The following is a 20222-nucleotide window of genomic DNA, read 5'->3' as shown; positions in this document are numbered from 1 at the left end:
ACAGAACTACACGTTCTTAGTAATTTACCCAAACAGTTAATGATAAGAAACATTATTTAATTATTTGAGATACACGTACTTATATAAACTTATGTATATATCATAAATAGACTTTAGGTTGGAGTCAATATGTCAAACTTTTATTAGTAAATAATAAACCGATGTGATATTAGCTCAAAATAAACTCCAATAAAATGGCGATTCACAAGGCCCGATTTTGTCTAGACGGGCTCACTGTCATTTCTGGTTATTCTGTGACTATACTCTGTTTTTAAACCAGGAGGAGTATTTTAAATTTGTCACCAGATTGACCTTGCACGTGATTGGTTGAATGCGAGTTCACACACAGGCAATTTTGAATTTTGAATTTGAAGGTTAGGTAATTGATAATTTGACAGTTTCGTGTCATTATTGTATATTTTGTGTTCTTAAACCTTTGATTATATATAATATGGATTGAGCCAACGAGAGAGATAGCTTGCGCAAGGTGATCGAACCGAGATAGACATAGAACCGTACTGACATATAATGGGCGTGCGTTAATTTTGGCGGTAAATAGAAAACAAAATTAATAAATGAAAAAAGAAAAAAAAAATAAAATAAAATAAAATTTCCTTATTATTTATAATACTTACAGGTGATGTGAAACTGTATTATCGCGAACTTTGCACACGAAACAATACATTTTTAAACATAACGGTGTGACTGGCTGTGACACAACAAAACGATAAACGTCAAATGGAACAGGTTTGACAGTTTTGTGCGCATGCGCCCGTCTGTTTAGTACCGTTTTATGTCTATCTTTGTTACACTTTCACATTATCGCTTTCCATCTGCGTCTATTCACCTTGAGCCACATTTTTGTTAGTAGATATATTCAGTTAGCTCAATCCATATTATATATAATCAAAGTCTTAAACCCTTTTTTATTATATTTTGAAATAAATACACTCATAACTTCAATGTTAATTTGTATGTATAGTGTTGACGATAACAAACGAAAATAAATACAATAATAAGTAAATAAATAAATAATAATTATTAATTTAAATTTACCGCCAAAATATCTAGTGATATTTTCTGGTGATTTTTTCCAGTGTAAATCTGACTTTCGCGTTTACTCCTGCTGGTTTAAAAACAGAGTATACAGAGACTAGTTTTAATTGTTATTCAGCGCTAAGTTGTATATTTTTAAGTTTCGGGTTTAGCCCTGTGTCTTCAGACGCTGAATGTTAGGTAAGGTTAGTTTTGTTTACAAACATTAATTATACCATGAAGTTTTCTTTGGCAATTAGTAATGGCAATTATAGCGTGAAGTTTTCTTTTGTAATGTCAATTATAGCGTGAAGGAATGTGAGGTAAGGTTAGTTTTGTTTACAAACATTAATTATACCATGAAGTATTCTTTGGCAATTTGTAATGGCAATTATAGCGTGAAGTTTTCTTTTGTAATGTCAATTATAGCGTGAAGGAATGTGAGGTAAGGTTAGTTTTGTTTACAAACATTAATTATACCATGAAGTTTTCTTTGGCAATTAGTAATGGCAATTATAGCGTGAAGTTTTCTTTTGTAATGTCAATTATAGCGTGAAGGAATGTTAGGTAAGGTTAGTTTTGTTTACAAACATTAATTATACCTTGAAGTTTTCTTTGGCAATTATACTCTGTTTTTAAACCAGGAGGAGTATTTTAAATTTGTCACCAGATTGACCTTGCACGTGATTGGTTGAATGCGAGGAAGGTTCACACACAGGCAATTTTGAATTTTGATTTTGAATTTGAAGGTTGTAAATTTTGTGTTCTTAAACCCTTCTTTATTATACAGGGTGTCTCAGTGAGACCGGTCATTAGACGTTTCTGGGGTTCTGGCCAAAATAAAAATTTGAGAATTCAGACTTAAGTATTATCAATTACGTTCTCTTCGACTAAAATATATTCAGATTTCTAGCACTTCCGGTTATACCGGAAGTCGCCACCTACTTTATTTTTTTAACACGTTCGCTGCCGACTACGAGTTAACTCGTATGTAAACCATGGTTAACGGGGTCGCTCGGCAGCGAACGTGTAAAATGGCTTTTCGAATTTTTTTAGAAAAATCTGTTCCAGCAGACATTTGTTCAAAAAATCATAGAACACTCGATTTTTGAGATATCAATTTAAGTTTCAGAACATACTTAAACAACATGATGGAGTATGTTTTGGTGCCGTGAACGGATGTCTAGATCGTTTGGTCACTTTACTATGGCACGTTAACTTTTCGAAATTTGGAAGTACCATAAGTTCATTTTTTTAAATGGCACCCTCCATATTTTATTACTTAGTCGTCTTCGGCGTCTCATTTTACATCTTTTATACTCCATATGTCATATGCCTAACATTAATAGTTTGAGAAATAATTAGGGTTTTTTTGAAAAATGCTCGCATATCATCGATATTAACCTAGTGTGCCATGGAAAACAATTGTTTAATGACTTATTGACAAACGTCAAAGTTTGATTTACGTTGTTTCATGCATGTGAGTCTAAAACCAGTTAAAATGGATATTAATAACGTAAATAATGTTTATACAAATGAAGAAATCCTTAATTTATTTTTTATGCACGGAAGGTGCGACAAAGTTCTAAGTAGAACTTGCAGAATGTTTAATGAAAACTATCCACATTTACCTCCCATGACAAAAGGTAAATTTAGAAGAATAGAAGCAAATTTTTTGCATTTTGGACGAATTAATCACGTGTTAAACTGCAAAAAATGTAGTAGATAATGCAACGGAAGAGGTGAATACCTTGGCTTATTTCGAGCCCAGTCCCAACACCTCAATTCGAGCTGCCAAAGAAGATCTGGGAACCATACTACGAACTTTGTCGCGCTTTTCATGCATAAAAAATAAATCAAGAATTTCTTAGCTTGTGTAAATATTACTTTCGTTATTGTTATCGATTTTAACTCTTTTCAGTACTAATATTAAGGAACCTAACAGATGATTATTAGCTCACATGCATCAAGTGACGTAAACAAGTGAGTCTTTGACAAGAACTCATTGAGAAGGCTTGTTTTTCATAGCACACTAGGCTACATATCCATATGATATGTCTGCATTTTTCAAAAAACCCTAATTATCTCCCAAACTATTAATGTTAGGTATGGGACATATGGGATATAAAAGATGTAGAATGAGACACCGAAGACGACTAAGTAATAAAATATGGAGGGTGCCATTTAAAAAAATGAACTTATGGTACTTCCAAATTTTGAAAAGTTAACGTGCCATAGTAAAGTGACCAAACATTCTAGACAGCCGTTCTCGGCACCAAAAGATACTCCATCATGTTGCTTAAGCATGTTCTGAATCCTAAATTGATATCCCAAAAATCGAGTGTTCTCTGATTTTTTGAACAAATGTCTGCTGGAGCAGATTTTTCTAAAAAAATTCGAATAACTCGAGAACGGCCGAATCAAATTGCAAAAAGTAAACTTATTTATAAACCTTGAAAATAGACAAATCCAAATATGTAAAAATATACAGGGTGTTCCATTAAAAAAAATAAAGTAGGTGGCGACTTCCGGTATAACCGGAAGTGCAAGAAATCTGAAAATATTTTAGTCGAAGAGATCGTAATTGGTAATACTTGAGTCTGAATTCTCAAATTTTTATTTTCGCCAGAACCCCAGAAACGTCTAATGACCGGTCTCGCTGAGACACCCTGTATTTTGAAATAAATACACTCATAACTTCAATGTTAATTTGTATGTTTACTATTGACGATAACAAACGAAAATAAATACAATAATAAGTAAATAAATAAATAATAATAATTATTAATTTAAATTTACCGCCAAAATATCTAGTGATATTTTCTGGTGATTTTTCCTAGTGTAAATCTGACTTTCGCGTTTACTCCTCCTGGTTTAAAAACAGAGTATAGTCGATCGTTAATTCGACATATTAGCGTTATCTGAGACCAGGTTCTATGCTGATGATATCGTGAATAACCTTAAGTTAATATAAAATGAACCCTATTGATGGTCTAATTGTTATTGCAATATTTGTAGGTAAACTAAAAATGTTTTTGTAATAATATGTTAACTGAATATCAAAGATGGTATACATCCAAAATTATGGGTGTCTGTCAGCCGTTACCGGTGTATCTTCGATCTACTACCCGGTTTGGTGGCTATTGAAGTATTTATGACGGTCCCCTGTATGTCGATAAACGGGAAAAGCTCGTTTCGCGTTATATTTATGACCGACACTGTATATTTCCCGTATCCGGACCTTGCTAATTCAATCTACCCCGTGGAAGGAAAAGAGAAAAATGGAACCTGCAAATCCGAAAAAGGTATTTGGTTACTTTAGATGAAATCTTTCCTTTATTATTATAGCATTTAAATGTTATCATATCGTAAAACATTTATTATTGTTCACATTACCTTTAAAATGGGCTTGATATTTTAGTAAATAACGTACATTGTTTTAAATTAGGTTCATTAAAGGAGTTCCTTTTGCAATGAAAGATTTAATGTAATCCATAATACGAGTAATGAAACCACGGTTGGTAATAAAAAAGATCTAAACGGGAAATGATACAGACGCAGTGCGGATCGTTGAACAAAGAAAATGGGAACTTATCATGACTGGCAATCAAAAAGTTCACTTTTTAACGATTGTGCTCCCGCTCGAAATTATGCAGGACGATTTTAGGCCCGCGACGTCGACATCGTTATGTAAATTTATTCCGAATTTTGGGAACAGGTCCTGTCCGAAAACTGTTATTTCTCCCAAGCGTCAATGTAAAATTTATGTGGATAATTTCGTCCGAAATATTCAGGTTCATCTCTTCTTCCTGATGTAATTTCACTTGGTTTACCTTCAGTCCGATTGCGGTATGAATCCTTGAATATTTGAATAACAAATGGATGTAGCAAATCATTATACACATTGGAAACTTAGTAACCTAGGAGGCTACAATTAACAGAATGGTTATTTGGTCGGATTGAATTTCAAGTGCATAAAACACGAGTTACCGGTGTGAAAATTAATAGTTACTGTTATGGATGTGACCTAATTGGAACGGTTCCAAATGAAATAGATGTCATTATAGAAAAATTGAATCCTACATTTTTATTAAAAGAATGAACTTGATTTGTGAGGGTGGATTCATTTTAAACATAAACAATTTTAACATATATGCTATCTAAATGGGTCAGTTCTTTTTTTATGTAACTTCTGGTTCCCGAGCGGGTGATATTTTAAATTTATCTGCGGCAATAAATAAACAGGTTCTGTGTCGATGTTGCAGGAACGTTGCCTGTGGCTTGCATACGTTAGGTGGACCGCAATTTCTCCATAAATCCGGCGAAGAGCTAATCTGGAACCTCTCGTGCATCGAGCTTTGCGCAAGGGAGGTAAAAAAGATAATCATGAAAAAAATTTCACGATACAATAAAACACATCTCCATTTAAACAGTAAATAGGGTAACTTAAATCGTATATTTGAAAAAGCTCAGTCTCATCAACACACAATTTGCTGGACGATTGCCAGAATGTTTACTGTTCCCAGTTCAGCTCCCAGTTTATTTTCCAAATGGAAAATAAATCCGTCCGCGATCAATAATTATCCAGCATAATAAAATTCCTGTGTAAATCTCTAAATCTTTTAATGACGATTTTATCGTTGAACGACGTCGCGCCGGGATCTATACACCGGGATCAACCGTGCTTTAATGTGCCGTGTACAAACTTTCCATTTACCACGTTATGTCCCGAATATTTAATGATTTTTAACGGGAACACTAAATGGTGTTATCGTAAACAAAGCATACATTTATGAATTTATTGCGTAATTTAATCGGCATGTAATAAAACTGTAGACAAACACACACAGAACTTAAACCAGACTTATAACTTCAAAAATTGAGCTTTCTTGAAAACAGGGCTTTAGATCCGGAACATTATAAAGATTCCTCTCGATTTCCTGTAACTAGTTGAATCTATTGAAATGTTTGCGAGATCTTACATTATTACATCCTGATCCTCGCATTATTATAAAATACTTGAATACCTACTTTGTCTCATTAAAAGAAGATTATATTTTATACCCTGTAAGTTAAGATATTGTGAGAAGGATCCAAAATGATAACATGTTATTATTATACTCTTACTTAACGCAAATTATATTTTATTTTAAAGGGGAACGAGACGACGTTGAAACTCTACGTATTCTAGTATATCCCTATTAAACAAAACAGTGCGAATGCACAGGTCTAGATAAAACTAACCCTCTCTCGAACGATGGTCCACGGTGGTGCGGGTTATGAGCTCATCACACAACGCTGCGAGCACTGATACATGACTTTGGATCCATTGAACGGAGTTATTTATTGGCCGTGAACGGATCGGGATAAAAAGACGAGAAAAAATAACATTGGGGATAGAGAGCATAATCGATATTTATGGACACGTTCTGGTCGAATCATTGATAGAAATCTAGGGTCTATTTTCACGTTTACTTAAAGGAAATCCCTCACTTTCTTTTATCGAATATCAAACCCTCCGGGGAGATGGCGCTTAGGTAGGAGATGATGCGATTACTTGAGAGGCGCAATTAGATAACACGATTCAAGGGACTATTTTTAAATGCGAAATCGTCAGTGACGTCAAATGCGATAGCCGGAAGGCTTCCTGCAGGGGGCCCTCGAATAATACTTTCTGATTGGTGCCCGTTGGGATAATTTATTTTCCACCGGTGGCGGGATCGAAGGGTGACAGCGGAGGCCAACTTCCGCCTTGTCGGCCGCCTTCTTTGGTAATTAAATTGCTTGCTCAGTGAGGTGAAGCCTGTTCAGCTTCAAGATTTGCAAGAACGATTTGGCTCGAAACATTCTTAAATCAATAAGATTTTCGTTCTAAAGTTCTCTTAAATTTCTCTAGCTAAGATTTTTATATTTTGAAAGTCTAATTAGTTAATAATTCTTGAATTAATAGTAAAAAATGATCATTAATTTATTATTACACTCTTTCTAACTACATTTTCAGGTTATAACATATGGTCAATTATTATTTTATTAAGAAAGTTTGAAATTAAATGTGATACTTCTGTACTTTTAACTCGTCATTTATTAAATTTTATTTATCTGACTAGTTTCGGTTTAAAAAACCATCTTCAGAGATAAAGTACAAGAAATGAAATATACAGGGTGTATCTGAATGACTGCAACAAACTTCAAGGGGTGATTCTTGAACCCCTTGAACCTGTATACACCTGTATAATAATAAAATTCTGAACAATTTAAAAAATCTTATAAGTTAATATTAAAATTGAAAATACAAAAAATGTATGAAAAGTACTTACAGTCAAAATTTAAGAAACCAACATTGTAATCAACCTCAACTTCATAATTATTACGTATTAAAATTAATATTAAAGTCACTATATACAGGGTGCCCATTATGTATAGAATATAGCATATATCTTGGTAATTATCAACTTTATAAAAAAACATTTTATACAAAAGTTGTTTAATATTTTATTTGTCATAATAAGACTGCATTCAATTGTTTTTAATTCAGAAAACAAATGAGTAACGAATAATACTTACATTTTTTTAAATGGCAATGTATTCTTTCGTTAGGTTTACAAACGAAAAATTAATGTACATCTCCAATAATTCGAGGTATTCGAGGTACTTGACGATTTCGGATATCTAAGTAGATTACTGTTATTAGTTAAATTTTCTTAATAAACAATTTTTACACTTTTTTCAAACATTTTCTGATATAAGGGTACTAAAATTTTACGTCATCGTAAAGAGAAAAGAAATCTCTATCAAATGAGCCAAACGAAAGGGTACATTGCTATTTAAAAAACTTCAAGTGTTATTCGTTGCTCATTTGTTTTCTGTAATAAAAACAATTGAATGCTGTCTTATTATGGCAGATAAAGTATTAAACAACTTTTGTATAAAATGTTTTTTTATAAAGTTGATACCTACCAAGATATATACTATATTCCATACATAATGGGCACCTGTATACGCTAAACACATTTAACAAGCTAGACAAACGTTCTGTAGGATTAAAAGTGGTGTAATGGCGACATGTAAAACAAGTTTCGAGGCAAGATTTCAACGACGACGTGGGGGAGAATAAAAAACCGGTTAAACTCTTGTTAAATTTAGATTCAAATGTTCAAAAATTATTATGCTAAGATAAAAATAAAAATAATAAAATAGCAATATAAGGGATTTATAGTAATTGGGAATTAAAATGGGATTTGGGAAAGGGTGTGGCCGCAGGGACCCCAAAAAGTGCGAATAATATATACGGCATAAATATATTAATCCTCTGCATTCCCCAAAATGAACTATAAATCCCTTATATTGCTATTTTATTATTTTTATTTTTATTTTAGCATAATAATTTTTGAACATTTGAATCTAAATTTAACAAGAGTTTAACCGGTTTTTTTTGTTTTATTCTCCTCCACGTCGTCGTTGAAATCTTGCCCCGAAACTTGTTTTACATGTCGCCATTACACCACTTTTAATCCTACAGAACGTTTGTCTAGCTTGTTAAATGTGTTTAGCGTATATATAGTGACTTTAATATTAATTTTAATAAGTAATAATTATGAAGTTGAGGTTGATTACACTGTTGGTTTCTTAAATTTTGACTGTAAGTACTTTTCATACATTTTTTGTATTTTCAATTTTTATATTAACTTATAAGATTTTTTAAATTGTTCAGAATTTTATTATTATACAGGGTGATTTATAACATACGGAGGAGACTAAATGGGTAGGTACTTGAGGTCAAATTGAAGAGATTTTCTTAATAATGTTTTGTTAAAATCTTAATAGTTACATAGATATCGCATGTTAATTTTTTAAATAAGTTAGCGTCAACTTTTGAGAACCGCTGATATTCAGTAAAGAACAATTAAAATACTTGTCAACGCCATCCTCATTTTTGAAGGAGGTGTCAAACTAGACAATTTAATTGTTTAGTTTTAATACGTAATTTATGAAAAGAAATAATAGATGTTAATTTATGAAACGGATAATAATAATGTTTTAAATGCAAAATTACAAAATCTCTAAAACAAGAAAATAACATAATAATAATAATAATAATCTCTTTATAACATATGTTCAAAGTGCTGTCCTTGCATTTCGACGCACAACTGCGCACGACGAATCCAATTTAACGATAATCGTGGAAATCGTGGACGTATGTCCTCTGTAGCGGCAGTGATGCGATGTCGTAATTCGTCGATTGTATTAACCTCGGTGGCATATACTCTATCCTTCATGAATCCCCATGAAAAAAAGTCCAATGGGTTAAGATCGGGACTACGTGGTGGCCATGGAATAGGTCCACCTCGACCAATCCATTTTTGCCAAAAAGCATTATCGAGGAAATCTCGTACATTACGACTAAAATGTGCAGGACAACCGTCGTGCATAAACCACATCTCACGTCGCATAAGTAGCGGAATATCTTCCAGGAGTACTGGCAGATTTTCTTGTAAAAACTGTAAATAAGAAGTTCCATTAAGAGTTCCTGGTAATTCGAAAGGTCCTATTAACGTATTGTTCACAATTCCCGCCCATAGATTCACTCTGAATCGTTGTTGAAAAGAGCCCTGACGAATAACGTGTGGATTTTCGTCCGACCACACATGGGAATTGTGAACATTTAGAACACCATTTCTGGCAAAACAGCATTCATCCGTTACCAGTATACTGTCCGCAAAATCTGCTTCTCTGTTGGTACGATTTAGTAGCCACTCGCAAAATTGCAACCGCAAAGGATAGTCAGCGGGAGTCAGTCTTTACACTTTTTGAAAATGATAGGGTTACTTTTCAACGTACGCCAACAAAATTCTGGGATACCTCGAGTTGGTGAGAAATTTGACGAGTACTCGTGCTTCGATCCGCTTCCACAATTTCTAGAATTTCTTCTTCCACATTCACTCCATGTCTGTTTAGTCTACCGCCACCAAGACCTTTCTTAGGTTGCAAATTTCCTGTCTCTCTTCCCCGCTGGATTAACCGAAGAAAAGTGTTTTCAGAAGGGATCTGTCGATTTGGATATCGTTCTAAATACAGACGTCTTGCCTGTGCAGCGTTTTCTCCAGCAGCTCCATAAATAATAAGCATATCTACGTATTCTTCGTTACTGTACATTACCATTGTATTTTTTGATTAGTAAAAATTCTAATTTTGACGTTAAATGACATTGATTATTAAAATTAAATGACATGTCCGTTGCTAGGTAACCAAGTCAACTGGATTGACAGCAATAAAAACATGGTATAGTAGAAACCATGAAAGCTGGCAGTGACAGATTGCTTAAAAATGGTATGAATCAAGATATGGACGTACGACTTAGATTATTTCACCACATACATTTAAATGTAGGTTATGTTAGTAATGGAGGTTATATGTCAAACATTGTCAAAGATATTATTTAATGATTTTCCTTTCAAAGAAAACATTTTCGGCTTGTGAAAACACTAACAGATTCATGACAACGCTCACAAGACGTTTCGATTTGAGGTTATAATTATAGAGTGACATCCCTTAGAAGAACAGACGTACTTTTTCGAGGTGGCCATTTGAATTGTACAGCAGACATATTAAACTAATGCTATCTCTTTCCAACACACATTACTCTCTAGCGGTTTGTGAACTACGTATGGCATTTGTATGAGCGGAAAATGATGATTTACTGGCAGCACTCGTGGCGTCTACTATATCAGCGGTTCTCAGAAAACAAACACCAGTTTTTGAGTGATTTAACAAATTTTTAAATAGCCGTAACTGCCATATTACAAAGATTTTATTATTGGTGCTAATCAGGCATTGCTTAAGTAACCCCGAAATATTCGCAGTTTGAATTTAAACGTAGTGTAATACCGTATATCGTAAGAAATGCTGGGCAATTAATTCAACTTTAATGCTCTATATCTTTGTGATTATTACGTTGTAGTCAAAACATTATTAAGAAAATATCTTCAGTTTGGCCCCTAGTACTTGCTCTTTTAATCTGCTCCGTATGTTATAAATCACCCTGTATATTTCATTTCTTGTAATTTATCTCTGAAGATGGTTTTTTAAACCGAAACTAGTCAGATAAATAAAATTTAATAAATTTTTTAATTTCAAACCTTCTTAACGATAATACTGGTAAAATGGATTACGTACTTAATTTTAATCATATTATTTTATTGCAATTAAAACACATTCTATAAATACAGTTGATTAAAAAAATCATAATTAACCCTTTAATTCAGTTAAATGAACAATCTGGTGATAAAGGGAAACAACGACTAATTAACAACGGGACAATTTCCCGTTTGGCATGCAAATTGAGAAGAAATAGCGTTTAAAAAAGCGATTTAACCACACCTATTAGGTGGTTGGTATATAGCGATTCTCGTCGATTTCATTTACTATAAAAATCTGCACGGTTGTGTGTTCGTTTTAGGCCTTACGCCACCGGGAAAACAACAGATTCCCTATCGCCCGTAATGGGATTACTGCGTCGGGAACGATTGACGGTGCCGTAAAGGTCGTAGGCGGATCTGATCCCAAAAGCTCGCCCGATACTGAATTCTCTCGTGCCCATTATTTCTATTTCCGGGACAAGCAGTCGGTGAAATTCGATATTTTTGTTGAGGCAAACTGATCCGAACGAATTGCGAAGTTGACACCCGCCTTTAACTTTGATTCTTCTTATACCTATTACTATATTTTGATATCGAAAATGTGAAATGAAAAATATTAAATAATATTTAAAACAACATTATTTTTTATATAGTTTTTATGATAGCTATAAAATTGAAAAGTTTGTTTTTTTTTTTATCGGATTTAAAAAGGATACGTAGGCAGGAGAGTGTAAAATTTTCACACGATAAAAACAGACGTAAAAAATCAAAACGAGTAAAATGGAAATCGAATATCCGTGTCGCGAAGCGTGCGAGCCTGCCCGTACATAATTTCTGGTTCTTTGATTTTGTCCCCTTCTGTGATCTCAGCAAAACTGGGGCCAGTTGGAAAAAATCTATTCTGCGATTCACAATCGTGGAAAACGCGATTTTCCCCTATTTACTCATGCGCAAAAAGAGCTTTTAAATTTTTCAAAAGTGTGAGTTGTTTCTTCTTCTTTACCCTGGCTATTCAAATAATTCATACGGATTTTTTTTTAATTATCTGTATTAATTTAAATCCAGCATAAGTATAAACCTTTTAATAAAATTAAATATAAAACGTGATAATCCATTTTATGAGAACACATCCTCTTTGAATACGTTCGGTGTCAACGTTAGGGCTTTATAAGGTTTTATAAGGGTCCGCACGCAGCCGTCGGATTTGTCCCGTTTCTCCCTCGGGATCGGTCAGTCTTCTAGGCCGACTGGTTCGGGTACGGGCTAAGGAACTCAGGAATATTAAATTCCCCTACAAAACCCGACGTTTTCCCTATTACAATTTCGTCGGGCGCCTTGTTAAGGCCAAACTGGATTTATAATAAACGCTTTAGCTCTCTGGACACGGTCCGCCGCAGGATCCTAGAAATCCTTCTGAATATCCCGTGGGATCGTTTTTGTTTTTAAGGTTGGTTCGCATTCGCGTGAAAATAATTTATTCCTTTTGATGGCGTTTTTCCCGTTAGGACCGACCGCTTTGAGTTCTTAAGTACGGGCCGTAATTAAAATGCATAATGTAGGACGTCGAATAGGTTATTATGGATAATTAATTAAATTTTTCGCTACGGGTTGGTTTGCCTCTTTCGGTCAAAGCCAAGCACTAAAAAGAAACTTGACTTCTTTGAAAACTCGGGATAATTATGTTCCCATCTTGGACGTTAACAACAAATGAGTCCTTACTACAACAATATACTGACAATTTTTATCAATATTGTTATGAAAAGGTTTTTGTTTTCACTTCTAATGGATTACCCACATTGAAATATACAACAATAGTAATCTGTACAAAAGCTTTGTAAATAGTAAAGAGTCACAAAATGACCAGAGCATCGAAAACGCACCGTGTCACATCCCTTTTTCATTAATTAAGCTCCTCGGGCCAGCGACGCTTTATTCATAAATTTTCCACGAGTGGAAAACAGGGGTTAGTAAAGTTCTCTTCGTAAACAAGGGGAGGCAGCTGCGTACAGTTCTCCGCCCGCAAATTAATAAAACATTAAGGAGTGCCCCCGTTAATTTTGAAATCGCTCAGTCTACGTCCATTTGAGAGTGCGGCTTAGCCAATTCGAAATTTTCAATTATCTCTTTGCAAGTTTTTGCATCTCATTAAACAAATTTGACCCAAAATTATTTCAAATTTGCATCAAAAGCTAATGCGCGGATCTTTCCTAGCCATTATCATCGAAGCGCTACTACAAATGCGTCTTTCAAGACGGCTAAACGCCAATATTTCTAGTTCTAGACATAGTGTTAGTTCTACTTTCAGTTTAATAAACAACACTGAATAACAACTAAAATTATAACAATCACTACTAAAATTTAGTGGCATAAACACTACTATTCGTGCAAAAAGTCAAGACCCCTCACTTTAGAGATCGATATCTTCGCAACCGCTCCATAAAAAGAATTGCGACAAAGTTTGTTGTAATCACTGAACATTTCTACGTAACTTATGTTAATCTGAAAATTTTCGGGTCCACGGCTTTCTTGTTACCGCGAGTTAAATGAAAAATGTACCCGATTTTTTACAGAATTGGCAACTTTATCAACTTTGCGATTTTTTTTCTCGAAAACTATCGTACGAAAAAATTTTAATTTTGAACAGGTGGTAGTCTGATGTGTTCTCAATGAGTGGCATGTTTTATTTTTTCGATATTTCATACAGTTTCGCGGAAAATCGCGGTTTAGTAAGACGCCGTTATGTCGAAAACGGTTGGGTGGATTTCTTCGCGGATTTGACCAAAATATGTCAAATAATGTTGGTTGTCGGATTCCGTTATCAGTTTTTCAAAATTAAGGCTCTCTATTTTTTTAAGAGCGATATAATGGAATTACAAATTAAAAAGAAACAGAAATAAGCTCTGCGGGGTGACGAGGGTTCCGGCCAATCGGAACAGATGGTGCGTCCCAGACAGGACGTCGCGCCTTATTTCTTTATGTAGGCAAGATAAAGGCGCGACGTACTGTCTGGGACGCACCATCTGTTCCGATTGGACGGAACCTTCCTCTCCCCGCATAGCTGATTTCTGTGTCTCTTTAATTTGTAATTCCATTAAATCGCTCTTAAAAAATTAGGGAACCTTATTTTTGAAAAACTGATAACGGAATCCGAAAATCCGCGTTATTTGACATATTTTGGTAAAAACCGCGTTGAAATTCGCCAGGTCGTTGTCGAAATAACCGCATCCTACTAAACCGCGATTTTCCGCGAAACTATATGGAATATCGAAAAAATAAAATATGCCCCACATTAAGAACACATCGGTTTACCACCAGTTCAAATTTGAAATTTTTTCGTCAAATAGTTTTGGAGAGAAAAAATCGCAAAGTAGACAAAGTTGCTGGCACTCTCAAAAATCGGGTACTTTTTTCACTTAACTCGCGATAAAAGTAAAACCGCGGACCCGAAAATTTCCAAATTAACATGTGATACGCAGAAATGTTCACTGATTACAATAAACTTTACAGCAATTTTTTCCATCGAGCGGTTACGAAGATATCGATCTCTAAAGTGAGGGGCCTTGACTTTTTGCACGGATAGTAGTTATTGAGTCGATGTGTTTATCGATTGAAATATCAATTTATAACTACAGCAACTTAATTTCAGCGCCGTTTCAGCCAGTAAAACGTGCCGTCGCGGCGCCCACTTTATCACTTCAGGCCGTCGTTACTGGTTGGTTGTAATCTTTACGTCGGTGGTGTTTTCGCTCTACAGAGTGCCGAACATTTTACGACGATTGTATACGGTTCTACAATGCCGATCTGTTTTACTTACGAGGCCTTAAAGTGCTTATACGACTCTATTTCTAAGTATGCAACGATTTATGTACAGGGTGTCCAAATTTCGATGGGTTTGCAGGGTATCTCAGTTATTATGAAAGATAGAAAGTTGCGGTTTTCGCGAACCTGAGCTACTTTTTTGTGAAACTTATAATGCCACAAACCAAATTTTCATAGATCTCTTCGTTTTTGATATACAGGAAGTATTTCAAAATTTACGATTTTCAGACACCCCCCGTATCTCGGCTATCCGGAAACTTAGTAAATAAGTAAAAACGGGTTCTAATAGATTTTTTCACGGAGAATCCAATGGTGCACGTAGAATTTTTTTAGTCATCACGGTTTTTGAGTTGTAAACACAACTTAGGTTTTTTTAAATGGAACCACCTATATTTTATTTTTTTATTGAACTAGCTTTTCAAGCTTTTCAATGATATATAATACTCTATACTTACCTTTATAATTAACCTCGAAATTGAATAAAATACATTATTTTATAAGTAGGCAATAAATAGAGTGCCTAACATGACGTCACAGAGATGGGCGGAGCTTATATCGACTCCAAACAATTTCGTTGCTAACCACAGTTGCTAATGATAAACCGTAATAAAAATGTCATTTGAAATGTCATAAAAAGTCACTTAGTTTATTTTATTTTAACACTAATTGAAAAATTGCATATGGTGATTTACCGTTAGCAACACACTTAGCTATGAAAATGTTTGGAGTCGATATAAGCTCCGCCCATCTCTGTTACGTCAAGGCTTAGGTTAAGTGATCGCGTTGCTAGGATACCGGAATAAACAAAGTAAATATAGTTAATTACTGTCAAACTTAATTTTGAATTTTGAGCTAACAATAAGTCGTGTGTTACTTAATTACCTTTAATTAACTTAACTTAATTATCTTTTTCTTGAAATGGAGCGCTATGAAAATTATGACAAAAATGACATGCTAGCATGTTATATTCATGCAAATAAAAATGTTAATCAAGCTGCTGAATTATACATAAATAGGTAGAATGCAACATTTATCAGCAATAACATTTTATTAGCAGATTGTTTCTACTTCAGATATCCAGAAAGAGCGCAACCAAACTCAAAATTTTTTTTTCGAATAAAGCGTAATTTGATCAATGATGGAAGTTTTTTGATGCCCAGGCCAAAAAAATATAATAAAGAAAATCGGAATAACAATGAAATTACCGTGTTAGGATGTGTGGAAGCCGCGCCTAAAACATCATGTAGGGAAATTGAATGTCAAGTTGGAATTAGAAAATCGACAGCCTGTGCGATTCTAAAAAAGTATAAATATAAACCCTACAAAGAACAAATAGTTCACCACTTACACCCGGGAGATGCCGAACGACGTTTGGAATTCTGTAACTGGTATTTGAACCATGCACAAAATAATATTGGATTTAGTTCCTCTATTATATGGTCTGATGAGGCATATTTTACCAGCACAGGAATCTATAATCGTCATAATAACAGGCATTGGCATCAAGAAAACCAACATATTGTAATTGAGCGGGAGCGTCAAGGAAAATTTGGTTTTAGCGTGGCATGTTTTATTATTGGGCCACGAATTGGCCATCTTGCCAGAGATTTTGGATGATATTCCTCTTATTCGGCTAAATAATATTTATTTTCAGCAGGACGGAGCTCCCGCTCATAATGCGCAGTTAGTGAGTCGCTACCTAACTGCAGAATTTCCTGGTAGGTGGATAAGCACACATGGTCCAACGCGATGGCCAGCAAGATCACCTGATTTATCTATTTTGGACTTCTTTTTATGGGGATATATCAAGAATCGGGTATATAGTACCCAGAATCGAACAAAATTGGAATTGAAAATTGCTGTAACTGATGCTTTTTCACATTTACAGCAACATCCCATAACTATTCTAAATGCAATTAAACGCATTGCTAAACTTTGTGAACAATGTGTGCATCAAAATGGTAACAACTTTGAACAATTCTTGTAACTTGAAGCCATATTTGCATAATGTTTAGTTTTTAATAATTTTTCGTTTTTTGCAAACAAAATTTAATAGATACATTTTTTTAATAAGTCAATAATTAATATTATAGTATTTTCAAAATTCTTTGTTTATTCTGGTATCCTAGCAACGAGATCACTTAATTTATCATAGCCTACTTATAAAATAATGTGGTTTTTTTAATTTCGAGGTTAATTATAAAGGTAAGTATAGAGTATTATATATCATTGAAAAGCTTGAAAAAATTCTAGTTCAATAAAAAAATAAAATATAGGTGGTTCCATTTAAAAAAACCTAAGTTGTGTTTATAACTCAAAAACCGTGATGTCTAGAAAAATTCTACGTGCATCATTGGATTCTACGTGAAAAAATCTATTAGAACCCGTTTTTACTTATTTACTAAGTTTCCGGGGGGGGTCTGAAAATCGTAAATTTTAAAGTACTCCCTGTATATCAAAAACGAAGAGGTCTATGAAAATTTGGTTTGCGGCATTGTAAGTTTCACAAAAAAGTAGCTCAGGTTCGCGAAAACCGCAACTTTCTATCTTTCATAATAACTGAGATACCCTGCAAACCCATCGAAATTTGGACACCCTGTACTTATTTGGTCTAAATTTCTTGATGCAGGATTATTTTTCGAAAATAATAATTGATTACAAGAAATCGTTCCTTTTTGAATGAATTTCTATTGAGAAGAAAATACGTTCAAATTGGTGATTTTAAGCGAAATCCCACCATTGAAACGGTAAGATAAGAGGAAACTATTACACAGACGATGACTCAAGTGCAAGATTGAGGTCGTCTCCCGTTAAAGCCGGGGAGAATAACGACCTGGAGTAATCCCGCATCGATCTTTACAACAAAGTTGATGGTTGATTGATAGCTCATGGTACCATCGTATATACGTTTGAAGTCGAACTAAGAATGGTGATTAAGTTCACGTTTAATACTACACTATTTAAGCATAGTAAAATTATATTGAAGTAAAACTGGCCGGATTCCAACCGCAATGTTGCAGAAGCGATTCGCAACATTAAGTATTCAGTTCAGATGCTTCGTTCTACGAAATCGTCCCGCATTGAAACGTCACGTCCACTACAGAAGAATCACAGTCCACTGGAAATGCATAAGATTAGCCATCGTCGTGATCGTAACGGCTGTTGAAGTCGGGGCCATCTAAAGCTAAAGTATTTTATCGAATTAAATATTCTGCGCTATTTCTCAGGTTTAAAAAATTCTTGGAAGAACCTTTAAAGGTAACTCATTTAATCCCGGTAGAACGGATAAACTCGGCTTTGCAAAAGCTGAGGCTTTTTTTTAGGGAGCGACAGTAATTGATCTCTTGAAAGCCGATAGTTTTTTGTAAATAAAATCCTAGGGTGAGACTGCATAGACTTAAACAGTTTCTAAATTTCAGATTCGAGTCAATCCAAGTGTAATGACGATTTAAAAAATATTAAATTTCGCGTAAAAAAAAATTACATTTTTAACCCAAACAATTTTCGTCATTTTATGACTTTCTATGTATTGTATTATCACTGTTATAATCATTTCGTTGAAAAATATAAAAGTACATTCATAACTTGAATGTTTAACCTAGATAAATAATTATACTATTTGCGTCATTAAATTTAATGTGTTTTAGATAACAATTACAACAGTATTTTTAACAGTAATAAGACAATTGTGTCTTTAATTTGATGGCTTTAAATTACAAACAACAAATGGATAACCTTCCAGGAAACTAATGAGAAAATCATGCGTTGTCAGTCGGTCGAGTGTAGCTGGCCGAACAAACTGATTGAACAAGGGGTCTTTGAATTGGAAAGCATGTGTTTCTTTCACTTGCAAATATATCCGTTTCGAGGGTAAAAGATTGATCGATTGAGACATGCCCACAAAGGAGATTCGCAACCAAACCATTCTTGGACCGGTCTTGTGTTTTCTAGGAGAACGGAAAGCCGCCGTTTCGGTTTAGAGAATCCCGTAAACACAACCTTGCCCTTCGTTACAAAACAAACAAGCGTATTTTAAACAAAATTTATTATGTGTTGGGGAAATATAAATGAATTGTTCTCGAAAAAAAATTATCTTCTATTTGTTTTGTAAAATATACATATATGAGGAAAAATCCTTTATCCTTTATCATTACCATTTTAACTTTAACACTAAATTGTCCCAACAATAAGAACTGTCAAAATGAAAATAACTATTGTTGTGTTAATCGTAAGTTTGTTTTTATTTCTTTCTGTGTAAATTAGAAAGTTAATCTAAATTTCATTTATAGGTATTTGTAATTGGATTAGTAACTGCAGCAAGTTATTATAATAACGAAGTTTCAGAAATCCAAGAATCTAGATTTTTCAGTGGAATAAGTAATAGCATAAATAGTGCTTTAAAATCTATACTAAGTGCGATGATGAGTTTAATCAATACTCTTACATTCGGATTGTTGACTAACACCTGGACAGAAGTTTCAGTATTTTTAGCTGGATTAATTGATCAAATATTTGCAACATCAACTGAGCAAACAGTTATCTAATAACAATTATTTTAATTAATTATAAGATGTTAAATTTGTTAATTTGCAATTGTAATAACATTAAAATGAAAAATAAATCATTATATAATTAGTTAATAATTAAAATGATCTCATAAGATAAAATTTTAAGTCTTAATTCCTTGAAATTTTTATTAAACATAAAAATACATCCCATTATTACCTAAAACAATTACATTTAATACAAAAAATTTATCTTGTTTGCGATTCTTAAATATAAGAAGGTAACAAACGTAGATAAAGCTATCAGTTTGTAGACATATTCATTGTGGAAATATTAAAGAGAAGTTATTTAAAAATGAAATTAACTTTGGTATGTACTGAAATAAATTAATAATTGTTGTAACAACATTTTATTGTAGATTATTATTGTATTATGTACGGCGGCTTGCGCTTATAGCAATGAATTGAGTGAAACGCAAGGAACTGGAGTATTTGAGGGACTCAAAAATTCAATAACAAATTTTTTTAATTCATTGTTTACACGGATATTAACAATATCAACGGGAATAATAAATTTTATCACGTTTGGTGTTGTAGAATCTTATCTTCAAGCTTTTGTTGATGATGCAGTGATGAACGTTAATAAATTATTCCCAATTTCATCAACAGATATTATATCTTAAATTTAAATTAATAGTACTTAATGTTTGAGTAACATGGAGGAAAT

The 20222-nt window shown here is 33.7% G+C and overlaps 1 protein-coding gene and 1 long non-coding RNA gene across 16 annotated transcripts in view; one reads left to right on the top strand and one right to left on the bottom strand.

Moving 5' to 3' along the window:
* LOC111415128 (disintegrin and metalloproteinase domain-containing protein mind-meld) overlaps positions 1-20222 on the bottom strand; it is a 259766-nt gene that overhangs the window by 197063 nt on the left and 42481 nt on the right. The window lies entirely within an intron of this gene.
* On the top strand, positions 17440-19625 carry LOC139428898 (uncharacterized). Its single transcript, XR_011639563.1, has 2 exons — positions 17440-19218; positions 19280-19625. It is a non-coding gene; the product is annotated as an uncharacterized lncRNA (long non-coding RNA).

Source organism: Onthophagus taurus, chromosome 2, assembly GCF_036711975.1.
Source record: "Onthophagus taurus isolate NC chromosome 2, IU_Otau_3.0, whole genome shotgun sequence".
Taxonomy (NCBI): Eukaryota; Metazoa; Arthropoda; class Insecta; order Coleoptera; family Scarabaeidae; genus Onthophagus; species Onthophagus taurus.
The sequence above is the reverse complement of the archived record's forward strand: the minus strand, read 5'-3'. Positions and strand labels throughout refer to the sequence as shown.